At 33.6% G+C, this 16,968-nt stretch overlaps 1 long non-coding RNA gene across 2 annotated transcripts; it reads right to left on the bottom strand.

Annotated features, from left to right (window-relative positions):
• Positions 1–5,309: 5,309 nt before the first annotated feature.
• LOC134278612 (uncharacterized) lies at positions 5,310–15,235 on the bottom strand. Of its 2 annotated transcripts, none has more exons than XR_009994481.1 (7): positions 15,085–15,235; positions 8,812–8,931; positions 8,419–8,563; positions 8,051–8,175; positions 6,863–6,948; positions 6,386–6,628; positions 5,310–5,361 (listed from the first exon to the last, which is right to left on the bottom strand). It is a non-coding gene; the product is annotated as an uncharacterized LOC134278612 (long non-coding RNA). The 2 variants fall into 2 exon arrangements; XR_009994482.1 differs by having other exon boundaries at positions 6,845–6,948.
• Between the last annotated feature and the right edge of the window lie 1,733 nt (positions 15,236–16,968).

The raw sequence follows: 16,968 nt of genomic DNA on the forward strand, positions 1-16,968 counted from the left end.
CTAAGTTGTTTGTTTTCCAGTTTTTGACGAAGCCAAGTTAGCCCGGAACCAAAAATTATGGTCATAATAAACGTTCCGGGTTGCAATTACTGAAAGATATTTCATATATTTTAGCTACTTAGTTGTTTCTTTTCCAGTTTTTGACGAAGCTAAGTTAGCTCGGAACCAAAAATCATGGTCATAATAAACGTTCCGGGTTGCAATTACTGAACGATATTTCATATATTTTTGCTACTTAGTTGTTTTTCCCCAGTTTTTGACGAAGCCAAGTTAGCCCAGAACCAAGATTCATGGTCATAATTAACGTTCTGGTGTGTAATTACTGAAAGATATTTCATATATTTTTGCTACTTAGTTGTTTCTTTTCCATTTTGTTACGAAGCTAAGTTAGTCCGGAACCAAAAATTATGCTCATAATAAACGTTCCGGGTTGCAATTACTGAACTTCCTATTTCAAGTTACCATCACGTGTAGATGTAGAAGGGGCGGGGGTGTTAGCTCCCCCTTAGTCACTTAAAGAATTCAGTTAAAACAATCGAATTAAATTTTGATCCACTCGCATACTCGCTTCCCTTAGTGTAGCTACTAGCGAGTATGCAAGCAAATCTAGCATCTAAAACCATATTCGAATACATGTTTTGTATAATCATATATGTGACCCCCCCCCTCCCCCCAAAAAAAATCAGGTTTGGAGACGATTAAAGTTTTTATTTTCCTTATTTATTAAGAACGTTTCTGAGTTAGTACTTCTTTATTGGGTGTATCCCTATTCCTTTTTTTAGAAGCATGTTTTAATTTAAGACTGACATGTTTAAGTATTTTTTTTAAATTCATTTTAATCGATTTCTATTGCATACATATATCTTTAGCAGATTAATCCATTTTTATCCAAGTTTTGTGTAAAAAAAAGAGATTAATATAATAGAGTTATTTGTGTACAATCTAGTTTACATTTAGCAGAAATAGAAAAACGGAGCTACATGACAATATACAAGTAACTTTTTCTTTCCATAGTTGTTTGTATTATTGGATAAGTATTTTAGAAAAGATATAAGGCATACATGTCACATCTTTTCTTGTTCTTTGTCCAAGTTGATCAACAAACTCTCTCTCTCTCTCTTCCACGAAGAGGAAGTCACCTCTATAAACCTTCTTAATTTTTTGAATATGTGTTGTTTCTCTGCTGTTTTTATTATTTACATCGGCTTAAACCAATAAATGCAGCAGATTGGTTTAGATCTTTTGAATGTATCCCCCCCCCCCCTATCCCTCCGTTTTTGTCCCAATAAAAAACAAAAAATTGTATATTTTTATCTACTTGGAAAGAGCTTGAATAAATCTTTTTTGATGTTTTAATCTTTAAATGCATACAAATCTTTTTTGATGTTTTAATCTTTAAATGCATACATGTCAATGAGCGCATTCTTATTAACTGTTCTCTCCATTTCTATTTGTACAGGTATATACATATATTCACACGGTATGATGTTCATAAATGGATTTAGTTCATTAAAGAAATCATTAATTTACAGTAAATAGTTGATTTATTTACACAAAAAACATTCTTGTTTTCCTGACACCAACGTTTCTTAAAATCACCTAAGATATGACATGTCCGCAGTCATCTTAAAGTTAGGACTAAGATTAGGAGGTCTCCTAAGATAGGATAGCTTCGATGGCCTCACTTAAGACTAAGATATGTCGTAAGTTCGTCTTAAGAGATGTCTTAGTCCTAAGATAGCTTCATGAGCATGCCTGCAGGTTTTCATTTTAAATCAAGATTTTACATTCCCATCGAGTTCTAGAGCGGAAATACACGTTTTATCAGAATTAAAGAGAAACCTTTTCTTTTTTTCCAAATAATTATAGTTTTTGAAAGTTCGTAAAAAAAAAAATCTATTATATCTATAGGAAAAGTCATTCAAAGATGTCGTTTGAAAAATCAGGTAGGCGATAGAACAAACGTTCGCGGTTGCCTTCCCCACTAAGACTCCTTTGTTTGTTGAACACATTCAACAAATTGTTAATTAAAATATAGAAAATTTTATACCAAGCAAATCAAGTTTTTTGTCTACTGTTCACTGCAGGGGAAGGGGTGCGGGGGGGTTGAGTGAGCAGACTTCACAATGCTATTCATATAAATAGTAAAATACAGATCTGTGTCTGTAATACATTTCTTCTTCAGTGTTATTTTCACTAATGAATACAAATGTACTTGTACTTACGTGCATAAATAAAAATGAGTTGAATTTTATTCAAACGTTTTTAGCCGTGTCATTGAAACATTTCCAAGTTGATCATGTGCATGTTTTGTTGACATATAACATTAAAATTTAAAAAAAAAAACAACAAAAAACTTCACCTGACGAAGAAAAATAATCAACAAACGGGAAATACTTTTCCTTCGTATTAAATGCTTAAATCATAAATTCCCTTTTTAGATCCGGCATGCACTCGTTTCCCATCATGTTCTTGTATTTTAATTTATTTTATATTTGGTTTTAAAAAAAACGCAACTACATGTATGGGTGTTTAAAAAATTGTAAGGAAATTAAAATATTATACCTAATAATTAAAGTATTTTATGGTAAATATAATTAATCTATCACCATTATCATCTGATCAGGGTGGTCATGTGTGCTTACGGCGATTCGCAAGACTGAGCCAAGTCTATCGTAAAACAGCACGATGGGAGGGTGGGGTATATCAATGTAAACAAGTTTCACACCTTCTTTTGTTTACAAAGAATCAAAATAATCAACTGGAATTTCATGGATTAATATAATATTTAAATCAGAGACATCAATAAATATATAATGTCTCTGGTAAAAAGACCGCATATTCTGACTTGAAATGTAAACACATACAACTGTATGTATGTCTTACGATTAAATCCTGCTGTATCATATACGAAAGTATAAAAGAAAGAAGAAAATTAAAATTAACAGCCAATATTAAATATAGATAGAGAGTTTAATAGGGTGCTTGGTTGCCCGGAACGTTTTTTACGGCCGGAACCAATCTTACGCGGGCCGGAACGTTTATTATGGCCCGGAACCAATATTATAGGTATTTAGCGTTCCGGCCGGAACGCCAAGTTACCCGGAACGTATATTATGCGACACCGGACCTTTAAACGAGGCGGACCAAATATTATGCGACACCGGGCAGATCATTTTGTTCCCTACAGAACAAGATGATTCTTGCCATTATACTTAATAAGGACGTACCCAATTCGTTAGTGCAACTACTCCTAAATCCCAGAACATTCAATGAAGCCTTTACAGAATCCCTTTTTTACTCACATGCATGGGGGTGGGGATGGGGGGTATTTATGTATCATTTTGTGAGGTTAGTGCAAGTCTTACGTAGATCTTCCTTCCAACATCAACAAAAGGCTTTTGATTATGCCTAACCCTTTTATTCATATTCTCGGATTATCTTCAGTTGAATATAAACTCCTATTTATTTAAGGCCACAAGGTCAAATAATTTTGAGTTAAATAAAAATGAAGTTCAAAATGTTAAGATGCTTTGCTTGTCACATATACTAGTACATGTATATCAGAATGTGTACAATGGCTGCCTCTGTCTATTAGATCATCCATAGTTGTCCTTATGTTAGTATGTCTAAAAATTCTCCAAATTAAAGCTGACTCTTTTAATTGTTGGGAACATATGCATTTCATATTCAATTTTCCTTCAAGTTAACTGTAACCTCCATCCATTGGTTTTGAACTTTAAATTTTTGTTGTTAGTCCATAATGTGTGACAGAAAAGAAGAAAATGTATGATTGGACTAGGAATGGAACTAAGACCACTGCATCACTATCCAGGTGCTCTCTGAGAACAGGGCATTTCACTTTTGACTACTTAATGATACAGAATAAGGAGAAAGGATTTGAAACTGAAGAGAACAGTTTACTTTAAGTGTAATGATCAGAACACATTAACAAACATCTAAATGCAATATAACATTTCAGATATTCCTTCAAACATCAAGTGTTAAGGAGACTAGAGGAATGTTTTCATTTCAAACAAGAAATAATTTTGTCATAATTTGAATTTCATATACATGTAATTTGGTTTAAATAGTAAAATTGGCTCAAAAAATTGATTTTAACTAGGGCTAAATTTGTACATGTAAATGGTAACCAGAACATTTGTACAGACCTTGAAAATAAGAAAACAAGAAGAACAAATAAGAATAAACTGTGCATACATGTATAAGATATTAGTTCTTTAATGGTAGTGTAACAATAACTGGTCATGTTTAACATTATAATGCAGTATTCAATTTATCAAAATATGCCTGCTGCCATTCAATTCATGTTTGAATACATAATAAAATATGCTGAAATCAATTCAATATTTATTACTCAAGAAAATATTGAAAATATACAAATAGGCTCTCATCCAAATTAAAGGCACGTGCATACATTCAAATTATTTGCTAACAACAAAAAATAATATGTGTATAATAAGTAATGTACACATGAAAAGCTTATAAATTAAACAAATGACAGCAAACTTAACAAAGAAAATAATATACTTATAATGCTTGCAAATGCTTGCAGCAATAATAGCTTAAAAACAAAATATTTAAGTAAAAGAGTAACAAGGGGCCAATGGACCTTAACAGTCACCAGAGGAGAATACAACCCTGAGCATAGAAAATTTTCTAAGAATAAATTAATAGGTGAGCCAAACTGTATGCCAAAATTAATTAAGACTGCTTAAGTGGTTTCAAATAAGAAGTTGAAAATTTCCATACGATAGTGCACCATTGTTAGACTGACTTGGGTGACCTAATATTCATAATAATCTACACAGTAACTACTATAAATCTGGAAATGTTTACGTCGATTTTATTTTGCGAATCTCGGTCGTAATGCTGTTGATTAATTTTTACGTTTCAAAATTTTGCGAATGACCACTACTTTGTTTAAATTTTCTTATTGTTGAATTAATTTTAAGAAATATATTTTTGTGAATGCAATGAACTCGCAAATTTGCTAAAAATTTATCTACAGCAAAAATTTCTAGATTTACGTTATTCAATCTGCTATTGAAAGTTTTGCATTTCAATTTGTAATTAACACATGCTTGACTAAAAATTCTAACATGGTATTCAATACTCTGTTATATTTCTCCTCTTACATGAGTGTGAAAATTGTGCTTTTTTCTTAAATTAATGACAACTTTGATAAATTCTTGTTCTACAAGTCAAATATACAATGCACCAAGAAAATATTTGCTGTCATATAGAAAAGTTGATCTTTAATCCATTTCAACCCTGCATTTTCTTCATTCATTGCATTGGCTGTTTGGGCAAGGACAAATCATAAGGAAGGGTACATCGCTGAAATACAAGAAAAGTCAATATTAAATAATAAATCATGAATTAATAAAAAAAAATTGTAATTCAAACTAGAAATATGTCCATAGGACATGAATGCCCCGCCGAGGATATATAAGTAAAGAAAAGTGAACATTTGTATGTGTACGAAATTTGATCAGTTTGGTTCAGGTAGGGCTTATAGTTACTAGGGAATAAAAATGTAGGTCAGATCCAGCATCCGAAGCAAGTCTGGTAGTGTCCATCCTTAGAAGCATCATCCATGCAAGTTTGGTCCAAGTAGGGCATATAGTTCCTTAGGAATGGACCTGCTCCAAAAATTTTAATCTGGTCACTCATCTGGAAAACATAGGTCAGATCTAGCATCCGAAGCAAGTCTGGTAGTGTTCATCCCTAGATGCATCATCCATGCAAGTTAGTATCAACATGTGAAGTTTGATAACACCATCTTGAATGGTATGTTTAAAACTGAGCTAAACACTTATTTAAGAAAAGTGAGGTCAAGGTCAGAGTAAAGGTCAAGGTCAAAAAATGTTGATGCAGTTGCATAGCTCTCAATATCTATCAACATATGAAGTTTGATGAAAATATCTTGGATAGTTTCTTTGAAACTTAGCTTTGAACAGAGCAAAACACAAAGTGTGATGGAAGGACGGAAGGACAGAAGGACGGAAGACAGACATGACAAATACTATATGCCCCGGCCATATTCATGGTGGGGCATAAAAAGGTCTGAGTACATGTGGAAGCTATAAACATACAAACTTCAAAAAGGCATAGCAATTCAATATACATGAATAACATTTAAAGAATTACTATTAAAAAATTCAGACGTTAAGACGTCATCCACAAGCAGAAATGGTCTACCTAGATATCAATTGGATAGTGATCATCTTAAGGGGCCTGCTGTTATTTCGTAAGTTTCATTTGAAATAGACTTGGTTTAGAGGAGTGTATTTGGAGCTTGACCTTGACTTGACTAAGACCTTTTTGTGTGAGTTGGAACCATGCATTTTAAGAAACTCACCAAAGTTTCAAGTTTGTGATGGTTCACTGGACTGGAATCAGCATGGGGAGGAAAAACAAGGCCAGGCATGGATCCTTTCTATCTATTGTAAAAATGTCACTTTACCAGTCACCAAGAAAAGTTTTACAAAGAGGTTATGAGATAAGTGTGGTTATGCCTGTCCGTCACTTGGTTACCGGTGGTATGCATGGTATGCTTCTTGGTGAAAATAGAACCAGCATCAGTTGCCAACATGCATTAGACCTGCAACAAAAGGGGAAAAAATTATCAACTATGTTAATAAATACATGTATATGTAATCAGTGATTACAGACCTTACCTCAACTTAAGGCAAAATCCTACATTACACTATTTATCTTAAGGTGTACATCCCAAAAAGAAGACCAAGTAATCTTGACTCATATTGACTCATATAATCTTGACTAATATCAATTAGTAAAAAGTTTAAAAGTAGAGTACATTAAACTGTGCACTCACTGAATAGGTGTCATGGAAACCCAACATTGGATCTTTGTGAGTCTGGAGGGGCACTTCTTGTAAAAAGAAGTAGACTGATTCATCATCTAAAAAAAAAAACCAACAAGATAGACTAAATTACATTTAAATGAAATAAAAACTGTTAAAATATAATTATCAACAAAAAAATTAAAGATCTATAAAAAGATATCATTTGTAAGAAATTTTTTTTTAAAGACACATACAGTTAATCACTAACAGACCCAAAATAAAAAAAGGAAGTTATAAGACTTTGAAAGGGGGAACTGTAATTTATTTATTGCACAAGATAAACATCCTATTGCATATTACAAAATGTACAATAATATTTACTTAGGAAATGAATGGTTGCACATATGAAATCATTGACTGTGTGTTTTTAATTCAAAAGTTTGAAAGAAGAAAGTTCACATTGTCCATTTTTTGTGAATTTCTTAATTACTCAGTTTTAGTTGAAAATATGTTATATTTCACTTGGACCCTTGGTGACTTCATATCAAATAAAAATGAAGTAATCTTTTCTCTTGTCTATGTAATGAATGTATTTTGCTCAAATCTTGAATATTTGGTTAAAAATGACAAAAAATTTAAGCTGTTTTTTAATATTATGCATAGCCCCCAACATCTGATCTAAAATGCTGACTTATATAATGAAAGAACTGTTTCAGGGGATTCTAATCCATGAAAGAATTTTTGGATCGCAGGATGGGCTCATATTTTTATCAGAAGTTGAAGATGCTCAATTTCACCCATTTTCTTCAAAAATCAAGAACATTGCAGTTTCACAACGCCATAGTTTCCAAACTTGGGCTCTCAGAGGAAAATTTTTTATAGGAATTGAAAGCACTAAGTCTGTATTTTATGTTGATTATCGAAATAGGACATAAGGACTTGGTCGTTTAATTAGTATATTGACAAGGCCTTTTTATGGAGTACGTGAATCTACCTCTTTGTATGTAATACATAATTTGTGAATTGCCTTACATATTATAAATTTTGTTTTATTTTCTGATTCTATTCAATCAGGCAAATGGGGGAAATATGAACATTATGTATAATTGTATGTGTTAATAATTGTGTTTTAATTCTTATACATGTATTAAAGAATGGTTCATTTTTTATTATTAATCTCATTAAAATTATTTTGATCATTTATCTTCATTTTTTTACCTGTCTGATAAACACAGCAAAGGTTACAGAGGCAAATTACAGGTGTCAAAACTCTCTGTTGATGACCAGACTGCATCCAGCATTGTATATCCACCATTACTGATCTTTAACAGGGGAGACTACTACTGAAATCAGAGAAATTATAGTCAAAATGAGAGTTACCTTATACTCTTTAGGATTCACACATAGAAATTATTGACTATATGCTACTTTATAGCTTTATCAAATTTATTAACTAGACCCTCTGCAGTAAATTAATGTAAGAGAAAATAAAGATTAATACATGTACTTACACAAAAATTTGAATCAGAAAAAACACACCTGATGCAGCTTAAAAAAAAAAAAAAGAAAAATGACAGTAAACATACCTTCCTTGAAATCAATCTGATTAAAATCAGATCTTTGATTTGCTCCTAAATTCTGATAGTCGCTGTACAGCTTGATATACACCTGGGCTTCACATGCTGACAAACAGACTACACACCATCCAGGAAGCTGCTTCATGAACACCTTCTAACAAAGACAGTTTCCTTTAGTTCAATGGAAAAAGCCTGCTTAATATATGATATTCCTCTTATATGAGTCCAAAATTAATACTGTAGGCCTAAAAATGTGATCAATTAAAAAATAAAAAGAAATTGCCTTTCTCTATACATGTATATAGAACTGTAATTAACTTAATTCATTGTGATTGGTTATTTCCTCAAGTAAGATATTTAAGCTAGCCATACAAATCAGCTCTTGTAATTTTCATCACATACCTGTATGGCAATTCCTGGACAATCCATTGATATAAAATTCTGATGTCCAGAAAAATGAAGGCCCCTCTCGAGAAAGAACTGCTCTAATTCACAAAATTATCATCCATAATGTGTGGGGCACTGAAAAAAGGATATAGAGTGTGTACCATTAAAATTATTATAGTCTTAAATTGTTTAATAACATAAACATAGGAAATAATGTAAGCTATCCATATAATTTAGCATTTCACAAAATAACATTGTTTTTTTTGTGTGGGTGACTGCTATATGTCTTTGGTCTCATGCTACAGTATCATAAACATGAGACCATCTATGTTTGTGACTGTTATATGTCAATGGTCTCATGCTACAGTATTGTATACATGAGACCATTTATGTTTAAGACTGTTATATGTTAATGGTCTCATGCTACAATGTTGTAAACATGAGACCATCTATGTTTAAGACTGTTATATGTCAATGGTCTCATGCTACAGTATTGCATACATGAGACCATCTATGTTTAAGACTGTTATATGTCAATGGTCTCATGCTACAGTGTTGTAAACATGAGACCATCTGTGTTTGTAACTGTTATATGTCCCTGGTCTCATGCTACAGTATGTAAACATGAGACCATCTATGTTTAAGACTGTTATATGTCAATGGTCTCATGCTACAGTGTTGTATACATGAGACCATCTATGTTTAAGACTGTTATATGTCAATGGTCTCATGCTACAGTGTTGTATACATGAGACCATGCCTGTTTAAGACTGTTATATGTCAATGGTCTCATGCTACAATGTTGTAATCATGAGACTATGCCTGTTTAAGACTGTTATATGTCAATGGTCTCATGCTACAGTGCTGTAGACATGAGACCATCTATGTTTGTGACTGTAATATGTCAATGGTCTCATACTACAGTGTTGTAAACATGAGACCATGCCTGTTTAAGACTGTTATATGTCAATGGTCTCATGCTACTTACAGTATTGTAAACATGAGACCATCTATGTTTAAGACTGTTATATGTCAATGGTCTCATGCTACAGTATTGTAAACATGAGACCATGCCTGTTTAAGACTGTAATATGTCAATGGTCTCATGCTACCTACAGTATTGTAAACATGAGACTATCTATGTTTAAGACTGTTATATGTCAATGGTCTCATGCTACAGTGTTGTAAACATGAGACCAGGCCTGTTTAAGACTGTTTTATGTCGATGGTCTCATGCTACAATGTTGTAATCATGAGACCATCTATGTTTAATACTGTTATATGTCAATGGTCTCAGCTACAGTATTGTATACATGAGACCATCTATGTTTAAGACTGTTATATGTCAATGGTCTCATGCTACAGTGTTGTATACGTGAGACCATGCCTGTTTAAGACTGTTATATGTTTATGGTCTCATGTTACAATGTTGTAAACATGAGACCATGCCTGTTTAAGACTGTAATATGTCAATGGTCTCATGCTACAGTATTGTAAACATGAGACCATCTATGTTTAAGACTGTAAAATGTCAATGGTCTCATGCTACAGTATTGTAAACATGAGACCATCTATGTTTAAGACTGTTATATATCAATGGTCTCATGCTACAATCTTGTAAACATGAGACCATGCCTGTTTAAGACTGTTTTATGTTGATGGTCTCATGCTACAATGTTGTAATCATGAGACCATCTATGTTTAAGACTGTTATATGTCAATGATCTCATGCTACAGTGCTGTAAACATGAGACCATCTATGTTTGCGACTGTTATATGTCAATGGTCTCATGCTACAGTGTTGTATACATGAGACCATGCCTGTTTAAGACTGTTATATGTCAATGGTCTCATGCTACAATGTTGTAAACATGAGACCATGCCTGTTTAAGACTGAAATATGTTAATGGTCTCATGCTACAGTATTGTAAACATGAGACCATCTATGTTTAAGACTGTAAAATGTCAATGGTCTCATGCTACAGTGTTGTAAACATGAGATCATGCCTGTTAAAGACTGTTATATGTCAATGGTCTCATACCACAGTGTTGCAAACATATGTTTAAGACTGTTATATGTCAATGGTCTCATTGCACAGTGTTGTAAAAATGAGACCATCTATGTTTAAGACTGTTATATGTCAATGGTCTCATGCTACAGTTTTGTATACATGAGACCATCTATGTTTAAGACTGTTATATGTCAATGGTCTCATACTACAATGTTGTAAACATGAGACCATGCCTGTTTAAGACTGTTATATGTCAATGGTCTCATGCTACAGTGTTGTAAACATGAGACCATCTATGTTTAAGACTGTTATATGTCAATGGTCTCATGCTACAGTGTTGTATACATGAGACCATCTATGTTTAAGACTGTTATATGTCAATGGTCTCATGCTACAGTGTTGTAAACATGAGACCATCTATGTTTAAGACTGTTATATGTCAATGGTCTCATGCTACAGTGTTGTAAACAAGAGACCATCTATGTTTAAGACTGATATATGTCAATGGTCTCATGCTACAGTATTGTAAACATGAGACCATCTATGTTTGTGACTGTAATATGTCAATGGTCTCATGCTACAGTATTGTAAACATGAGACCATCTGTGTTTAAGACTGTTATATGTCAATGGTCTCATGCTACAGTGTTGTATACATGAGACCATGCCTGTTTAAGACTGTTATATGTCAATGGTCTCATGCTACAATGTTGTAAACATGAGACCATCTATGTTTAAGACTGTAATATGTCAATGGTCTCATGCTACAGTGTTGTAAACATGAGACCATCTATGTTTAAGACTGTAATATGTCAATGGTCTCATGCTACAGTGTTGTAAACATGAGACCATCTATGTTTAAGACTGTTATATGTCAATGGTCTCATGCTACAGTGTTGTAAACATGAGACCATGCCTGTTTAAGACTGTTATATGTCAATGGTCTCATGCTACAGTGTTGTAACATGAGACCATCTATGTTTAAGACTGTTATATGTCAATGGTCTCATGCTACAGTATTGTATACATGAGACCATCTATGTTTAAGACTGTTTTATGTTGATGGTCCCATGCTACAATGTTGTAATCATGAGACCATCTATGTTTAATACTGTTATATGTCAATGGTCTCATGCTACAGTGTTGTATACATGAGACCATGCCTGTTTAAGACTGTTATACGTCAATGGTCTCATGCTACAGTGTTGTAAACATGAGACCATCAGACTGTTATATGTCAATGGTCTCATGCTGTTTAAACATGAGACTGTTTATATATGTCAATGGTCTCATGCTACAGTATTGTAAACATGAGACCATCTATGTTTAAGACTGTTATATGTCAATGGTCTCATGCTACAGTATTGTAAACATGAGACCATCTATGTTTAAGACTGTTATATGTCAATGGTCTCATGCTACAGTGTTGTAAACATGAGACCATCTATGTTTGTAAGACTGTTATATGTCAATGGTCTCATGCTAGAGTTTTGTAAACATCAGACCATGCCTGTTTAAGACTGTTATATGTCAATGGTCTCATGCTACAGTGTTGTAAACATGAGACCATCTATGTTTGTGACTGTAATATGTCAATGGTCTCATACTACAGTGTTGTAAACATGAGACCATGCCTGTTTAAGACTGTTATATGTCAATGGTCTCATGCTACAGTGTTGTAAACATGAGACCATGTGTGTTTGTGACTGTTATATGTCAATGGTCTCATGCTACAGTGTTGTAAACAAGAGACCATCTATGTTTAAGACTGATATATGTCAATGATCTCATGCTACAGTGTTGTAAACATGTGTTTAAGACTGGTCTCATGCTACAGTGTTGTAAACATGAGACCATGTAAGACTGTTATACATGAGACCATGCTATGTTGTATTGTAACATGAGACCATCTATGTTTCAGACTGTTATATGTCAATGGTCTCATGCTACAGTGTTGTAAACATGAGACCATTTATGTTTTAGACTGTTATATGTCAATGGTCTCATGCTACAGTGTTGTAAACATGAGACCATCTATGTTTAAGACTGTTATATGTCAATTGTCTTAGGCTACAGTACTGTAAACATGAGACCATCTATGTTTAAGACTGTTATATGTCAATGGTCTCATGCAACAGCCCATGCATGTTTAAGACTGTAATATGTCAATAGTCTCATGCTACAGTGTTGTAAACATGAGACCATCTATTTTTAAGACTGTTATATGTCAATGGTCTCATGCAACAGTGTTGTAAACATGAGACCATCTATGTTTAAGACTGCAATATGTCAATGGTCTCATGCTACAGTGTTGTAAACATGAGACCATCTGTGTTTAAGACTGTTATATGTCAATGGTCTCATGCTACAGTGTTGTAAACATGAGACCATCTATGTTAAAGACTATTATAAGTCAATGGTCTCATGCTACAGTGTTGTAAACATGAGACCATCTATGTTTAAGACTGTTATATGTCAATGGTCTCATGCTACAGTGTTGTAACATGAGACGATCTATGTTTTAGACAGTTATATGTCAATGGTCTCATGCTACAGTGTTGTATACATGAGACCATGCCTGTTTAAGACTGTTATATGTCAATGGTCTCATGCTACAGTGTTGTAAACATGAGACCATGCATGTTTAAGACTGTAATATGTCAATGGTCTCATGCTACAGTATTGTAAACATGAGACCATCTATGTTTAAGACTGTTATATGTCAATGGTCTCATGCTACAGTGTTGTAAACATGAGACCATCTATGTTTGTGACTGTAATATGTCAATGATCTCATTCTACAGTGTTGTTAACATGAGACCATCTTGTGTGTAGTTGTTATATGTGTATATTGTGACTGTAGTTGTTATATGTCAATGGTCTTGTATGTTGTTGTTATATCATGCAAGTATATGGTGTGTTATAGTCCCTGGTCTCTTGCATGTAATTGTTATATAGAGACCGTGACAAGTATATAGTGTGTTATAGTCCCTGGTCTCTTGTATGTAATTGTTATATAGAGACCGTGACAAGTATATAGTGTGTTATAGTCCCTGGTCTCTTGTGTGTAGTTGTTATATAGAGACCGTGACAAGTATATAGTGTGTTATGGTCCCTGGTCTCTTGTATGTAATTGTTATATACAGACCACGACAAGTATATAGTGTATTATAGTCCCTGGTCTCTTGTGTGTAATTGTTATATAGAGACCCTGACAAGTATATAGTGTGTTATGGTCCCTGGTCTCTTGTATGTAATTGTTATATAGAGACCACGACAAGTATATAGTGTGTTATGGTCCCTGGTCTCTTGTATGCAGCTGTTATATAGAGACCGTGACAAGTATATAGTGTATTATAGTCCCTGGTCTCTTGTATGTAATTGTTATATAGAGACCACGACAAGTATATAGTGTGTTATAGTCCCTGGTCTCTTGTATGTAATTGTTATATAGAGACCGTGACAAGTATATAGTGTGTTATAGTCCCTGGTCTCTTGTATGTAATTGTTATATAGAGACCGTGACAAGTATATAGTGTGTTATAGTCCCTGGTCTCTTGTATGTAATTGTTATATAGAGACCATGACAAGTATATAGTGTATTATAGTCCCTGGTCTCTTGTATATGTAGTGTGTTATAGTTGTTATATAGAGACCGTGACAAGTATATAGTGTGTTATAGTCCCAGGTCTCTTGTATGTAATTGTTATATAGAGACCGTGACAAGTATATAGTGTGTTATAGTCCCTGGTCTCTTGTATGTAATTGTTATATAGAGACCGTGACAAGTATATAGTGTGTTATAGTCCCTGGTCTCTTGTGTGTAGTTGTTATATAGAGACCATGACAAGTATATAGTGTGTTATAGTCCCTGGTCTCTTGTATGTAATTGTTATATAGAGACCATGACAAGTATATAGTGTATTATAGTCCCTGGTCTCTTGTATGTAATTGTTATATAGAGACCATGACAAGTATATAGTGTGTTATAGTCCCTGGTCTCTTGTATGTAGTTGTTATATAGAGACCATGACAAGTATATAGTGTATTATAGTCCCTGGTCTCTTGTATGTAATTGTTATATAGAGACCATGACCAATATATAGTGTATTATAGTCCCTGGTCTCTTGTATGTCATTGTTATATAGAGACCATGACATGTATATAGTCATTTCAGTTGGGTAAAAACATTTAAAAAATGATCATCATGGCTTTCTATGTGAAAATCTGCATTTTAGACCATGACAAGGTTTATGTTATGTTACACTGTCACTTACTTCCAGCTTAATAGGCTGTAATCTGAAGATACCATAGGGCTTAATTATCAATGATCCCATGCTGCACGTAGGCAATGCAAAAATGAAAGTAGCCTCGTTCTGATTAGTCACGTGGTAATAAGAGACCACGGTCTCATCGCTGTTTCTGTATAGGAAAAAAAAATGCAAGTAATTTTTTCAAAAATAAACATAACTCTTGTCTGTACATGTTTTAAATAAAATTTACGATTAAGTACATGGTTTAACTTCATCAAATTCATAAAAAAGCAGGCATTATTACGAGTCATTCACCTTTTGAAGATATTTTCCCGTGATATGAGGGGGGGGGGGGGATGTAATAAAACATGCATAACACTCTCATAAAAATAATGTAAGAAAAACGTCTGAAACAGATTGGATTTCTTTATGATCAATTATTATCAAATAAATACTGTGTATTGGCTTTATTAGACCTTATAATTTGATTTAAAGGTATTTATAATTTTATGCACAATGAAAGAAAAAGTGAGCACGTTCACATACCCCACGCTCCCCCAAAAGTCGAAGTGCTGAAATTCCCCGAAAAAAAATAAAGGAATCGTAATTTCCTTGTAAAATGCACATCTATACACATTGTGTCCTAAATATCTGTAAAGTTTGACGAAATTGTGTGCAGCGGTTTATGAGGAGTGGACAAACTGCTCACCTCTATATTCAAGATATGGCCAAAATCTAAATGTAAAAGTGCGGAAATTCCCGAAAAATAAAGAATTCGGAATTTCCTGGTGATGTGCAAATCTACACACACATTGTCTCCTATAAATATCTGCAAAGTTCGACAAAACTCTGTACAGTGGTTTATGAGAAGTTGCGCTGACCAAAAAAAAAAAAAAGACTGACTGACGGGTCAAAAACATTATACCTCACGCGTGGGGTATAATAAACGAGTTTGATTCTTTGGTACAATAATAATGAAAATAGAATTTAATGTGAATTAAATTTCTAGACATAATTAATTAATGTTTATTAGAAAAAGCATATAGGAAAAGAGAGTAAACTCCTCGTGAGAATTCCACATTCTTCCTAAAACTAGCTTTTTAAAAATTCTCTTGTCTGTTGTCCAAGTTCGACACATCCGTTTGAGAAGGTATTCGAGAAAGTTCCCAATGTTCCCATTCCTGTGATTTATATTTCACGTTTATTATATCCCCCGCCTGAAAAGTGGGAGGTAATCGTTATGTCCGTTCGTCTGTCTGTTACGCTTTGGGGTACCCATCTCTTATCCGCAAATCCTACGGACTTTGCCATTATAACCAAATGGGAGGCAGGGGGTATCATTTAGTGAGTTCATTATTGCTCATAATATATGTACGTCTAGTTTCTCTTTCAATTTGGGCGTTTGGGTTAATTTCCTGTCCAAAGTAAAATTATTATTCAATTTATGAAGTTTCGACATCCCGCCTGAAAAAAATCCTTGATCTGTCCTAAGGCATAATAAATAGTACAGCACAAAGTGCGTAGGATTTTATACCTATCATTGCCCCAACGGGTGGTTACAGACAGAAAGAGAGAGAGAGAGAGTTCAATATACAAAAGAATAAATAATAATTATTCGTATTCAACCAGTGTCAAGTATCCCTACCCTAGCTTTTAAAATTATCTCCCAAATTCACCTACAGAAATTATTTATATATATAAAAAAAATACCTAGACTATCAGGCAGGGATACTGAAATCTCGAAATACTTCCTGTAACAACATAATTATAAAACAGTTACATTCCTCAAAATGCACATACTTTGTGGTCGGAGTGACACATTTCAAAAAAAATCTCAAAACTGAATTCGGCAGAAATGTCTGTCTTCCAAGAATATTTAAATAGCGGTCATGTCAATTATTTTTGTAT

This window comes from Saccostrea cucullata, unplaced genomic scaffold (genome assembly GCF_032062105.1).
Source record: "Saccostrea cucullata isolate Sc308-1 unplaced genomic scaffold, CSIRO_AGI_Scuc_v1 ctg6120, whole genome shotgun sequence".
NCBI lineage: Eukaryota > Metazoa > Mollusca > Bivalvia > Ostreida > Ostreidae > Saccostrea > Saccostrea cuccullata.